The following is a 5,000-nucleotide window of genomic DNA, read 5'->3' as shown; positions in this document are numbered from 1 at the left end:
ATGAGAGACCAACAAAACTCCTTGTAAAACTAAAGATGGACTGAAGGCAAGGATTATAGCAGTATTCACCAACTTAAACAAGGAGACCGTCCAGAAGAGTTGCAGGAGATTCTGAAGTTGTCTGGATGCCATGGTTGAAGCCAATGGTGATTTTATTGAATAAATTTAGTCTTTAGTATTTCAAGATATTTTTATGTAATTTTGGTAAATATATTTGTTAAAATGAGATGTCAGTGTTATTTTCCTTTTGCGTAATTTAGACAACAATTTATTCACTGCACCCTGTATGTATGTATACGTGAACAAAACATTCGAGTGAGGTCATCGCCAGTGCCGGTGGACTGACTCCTGTGCAGGTGGCACATAAAAAACACCATTTGAGCGTGGCCATTGCCAGTACCGCCTGACAGGCCCTCATGTCAGTGGCACGTAAAAGCACCCACTACACTCTTGAGTAGTTGGTGTTAGGAAAGGCATCCAGCTGTAGAAACTCTGCCAGATCAGATTGGAGCCTGGTGCAGCCATCTGGTTCGTCAGTCCTCAGTCAAATCGTCCAACCCATGCTAGCATGGAAAGCGGACGTTAAACGATGATGATGATATATATAAGTGTACAACCATCTCTGTATTGTGTTACTACTTGTCAACATCCATGCCTGCTGGTCCACAGAAGCAGCCCCAATCTTAATGGGAAAATTAAGATACTTAAATTTGATGCATATGTCAAACAAGGGAGAGAAGAAGTGAGAAAGAAAGAGAGAGAGAGAATGAGTGGGAGTGGCTGAATTCTTTTCTATGATTGAACTGACCCCTGGCTATTAAAGACCCAACTACACACACACAACACATACCCCCCTCCCCACACACACGTATGCACATTTGTTTTAGGTCTTCTACCCATTTGAATTCGGCCATACTCCAGATAACATGTTAAGTTTTATGTTCCGAAATTTAAATTTTGAATTTGTTTTAATTATAAAATTACACCTCAGCTAAAAAACATCACTTGGCTTTCGAATACAACTTTTTCTTTCTCTTTCTATATTTTTGTTAAGTAGTAATTTCTCTGTTTTGGTCAGGATTTTTCCAATTTCTTTTTACTTGTATCAAGTAATAGATGAAAGCATTTTTCCCCCTTTCCTTAATACTAACAAGAACATACTGTGAGAAAGATTTGGTTGTTATTTCTAGCGAATTGAACAACCACACAAAGTTGTTCAATTGGCTCATTTGTTGATGTGTATGAGTAAACAAAAACTAAAAGACACACACACACACACATATCTACTGCATGTGGAAAATCGGTGTGTGTTTGTTTGTGGCATTGTTAGTTAATTCCTCCTACATCATTTTATTGGTTTTGATGAAACTTGACATGTGAGTAGGACTCATGTCTGGAAATCTCGTGACATAGTTAGATTGTTGAAAAAATCGATAATACGGGCCCTGGAAGGGACCTTTATATCTACCTCATATAAATAGTTTTTTTTTAAACACCAAAGGGAAATAACCCATAGCAGCTGTACAGTATTCGTTTTTAACACTCAAGGGAAATAACGCATTTCATAGTTTATGTTCGATTATTTTGAATATTAATTTTTTTGTGTGTCCTATTTCTAATTTTTGCAGACAATATCACTTTTATACTTTATTTGACACGTAAGTAGAACTCATGCAAGGAAACCTCGTGACACACTTAGATTGTTGAAAAAAATCGATAATAGGACCCTTCCAATGGATCCTTCTATCTACTACATATTCCTAATATTTTAATTCAACAACCTAAGGGAAATAACCCATACCACCTGCAGTTTTTAGTGAAGCGATCAATATTTGATTCTCACAATCAGCCGCCCTAATTCTGCATTTCACTACTCACAGTTTTGAACTGTAAACATTATTATTGCACTTCCTTAATTTGAATCTTAAACATTAAAGACCTCATTCATACATTTCTATACAAACATACTTTTTTGAATGCCCATTACTCCGATAATTCTGTATTTTTACAGTTATACATTTTCCATGACAGTAGGTAAATTTTTTATAGCACAACGTACTTGTAGTGGCTTCATGCTGGTATTGCGTGGATTCGATCCTCGATTGTCAAATTTCACTTAACACTTCAACAGCGCTTTTCTCATGGTAAAACAATAGTGAATGACAGCAGTTATACATTTCCCAGATGCCTTCACTAAGCAGAATAATGTCTTTGACTCTCGCCAACCTCCCTCACCAACCTCCGACAATCTTTCTCGCCAACCTCTGAAAACCTCTCTCGCCAATTTCCAACAATCTCTCCCTCCTCCAGCTGACAGTTTCTTGTACTTTTTCATGACGGAAAATACACCTTTTGTGGCAGTTATAACAAAATTGCTTTCTTAAATCAGAGTAATAAGGCATTTCAATAGAACATCTTTACCCCTGGAAATTACAGGGTACACCATCTAGTATATAAATATATGAATGTGTCTGTGTTTGTCCACCCACCACCATTGCTTGAAAACCGATGTGGATGTGTTTGCATACCTGTAACCTAGCTGTTCAGCAGAAGAAACTGATAGAATAAGCACCAGGCTTACAGGGAATAAGTCCAGGGGGTCAGTTTCTTCAACTAAAGGGAAGTGCTCCAGCATAGCCACTGTCAACTGACTGAAACAAGTAAAAGAATAAAAGAATATGAGAAAAACGTTCCATACCACTAAATCAAGAGGGTTCTCTGAATATGTATGATGTATTTTAAGGCTAAATAATAATACTGTTTATGTTTGCGTCACTGAGATATTTTGGTTGGATTATATAGTTATCAGTTTTACCCTTCTTTCTATATTCTGTAACGGTCGCAATATACTTTTCTACTAAAGGCACAAGGCCTGAAATTTTTTGGGGGAAGAAGGCCAGTCAATTAGATCGACCACAATACACAACTGGTACTTAATTTATCGACCCCGAAAGGATGAAAGGTAAAGTCGACCTCGGCAGAATTTGAACTCAGAACGTAAAGACAGATGAAATACCGATTTCTTTATTAGGCATAAAGCTCTAAACATAGATGGAGATACTACAAGGACAGACAAGACCACAGTGGGGACAAAAAACATAAAACGAATGTAAATGAAATGAAAGTTATATAGAAATGAAAATGGACGCATGGGCCCCACTTCCATGCAGTACCATTTGAACCGTTATATGTACTATTTACAATTGTTCTCTTTTTTTTCCTTTAATGTCATACTTTTTTTTGTCTTTAGTAGAACTTCATCAGTGGTTCGATATCTCTTAAATCCACCACTGGTGGCAACTCTTTAAATTCCACCTCCACTCCTGGCGGGTCAACGTTATCTCCACACATCTCTTTCAATTTTCTGTAGTTTTCCTCTTCGATCAATATTGCCTTCATATCCTCCGCGTCGACGTATGAAGGCACCTTTACTCTTACTATTGAGTGTAACTTGATTATTTTTTTCTGTTTCAACATTTTTTGGGCACGTCACATAATACCATACTCCTTCTCCTCCTCGTATCTTCTTTCCTTTCTCTTGGACTTTTGGTTCTCTCTTTTCTTCCTCCATAAATAGTCAGTCCATCTCACCTTCATACAGTTGGGTTTCCGACACTTTCTCCACTGGTAACTCCACTTTCTTTTTACTTTCTTTTTCCTTCCTGCTACCCTCCTTCACAGTTTCTTTTCTCACCTCTTCTCTCTTTTTTTTTCTGCTTCTCTGGCGGAGAACTCATTCCTCTGCTCCTCCTCTTCTTTTTAACCATAGTGAATCCCTTCTCCGTTTCTTTTTCTGTTGCCTTGCCCTATACTACCTGGTCCACATTCTCATGTCTCTCCTCCTGTTCTGTTTGTGGCTTTCTTTGGGTGCACCATGCCTTCATGTGGCCCCTTTTTCCACATGTGAAACATACTGGCGGCCTATCCTCCACAATAACTCTCAGTTTCACATCTTCTGGCAGCATAATCTCATCCACCACACTATTCAAGTCCTCCGTTGTTGCCTGAATCGTTAATTTGATACCATATCCCCAGTAGTTCACCTTCTGGGTCCTTGTAGCCTTCAGAATCTTCCCGTCTTTCATATTATACGTTATGGCTGTCATTAGCCATTCTTCTTTCAATTCGAGTGGTACCTTACCCACTCGCACCTTGACCACATGTTTGCTGCAGTACGAAGGCAAGAGCACCCATTCCTCTATCCTTATTGCTTCTGTGGAGTGCTTTATTGCTTCCTCCTCTGTTGTGAAGCGCACCTCCACAGTGGCGTATCTCCTCCCTCTCGTAACGTGTGTTGTAAATCTTTTCAATTCCTTTATACATTCCTCTATGGCTTCTATCAGTGCAATTTCTATTTTTCTTGTGGCTACCTTCATGGTTTTAAATGTTACCGTTCTTTTTAACGCGTTGGCCGATAAATCTTCAGGTGGCATTAGCTTCAGAATATTACCTTCCTTAGTGATTAGTTTTTCACTCTCCTTCATCTTTCTAGGCTCCATTTTTATTTTGCAGACCTCCAACTCTTGCACGTCTACTTCTTTGCTTGTTGTGGCCGCATAACCTGGGCCTGCCTTCAGCGCCTTCTACATTTTCCCACAATGGGAAACAAAACAACACTTAACGAATTAACAACTTTGGCAACAATTCAAACAACAATTCAAATCAATAACAATGGCAACAATTCGATAAACACTTCAACATAGACTCACGCAATGACTTCACAGAGATGGGACACCGCTAAGCAGTTTGTCCGGCATGCTAACGATTCTATCAGCTTGCCGCCTTTAACTGTCACAATTTAGGAACATTTCTTGTGGCACCAGCACACAATTTACGGATGCTTACATTTTTCATAATTTCCATGAATTTTTCACGGGTCCAGCTAGTATATCATAATTATATATATCACTCTCTGAGTGGTTGGCGTTAGGAAGGGCATCCAGCTGTAGAAACTGCCAAATCAGATTGGAGCCTGGTGCAGCCATCTGGTTTCACCAGTC

The sequence above is a fragment of the Octopus bimaculoides genome, chromosome 1 (genome assembly GCF_001194135.2).
Source record: "Octopus bimaculoides isolate UCB-OBI-ISO-001 chromosome 1, ASM119413v2, whole genome shotgun sequence".
NCBI lineage: Eukaryota > Metazoa > Mollusca > Cephalopoda > Octopoda > Octopodidae > Octopus > Octopus bimaculoides.
The sequence above is the reverse complement of the archived record's forward strand: the minus strand, read 5'-3'. Positions refer to the sequence as shown.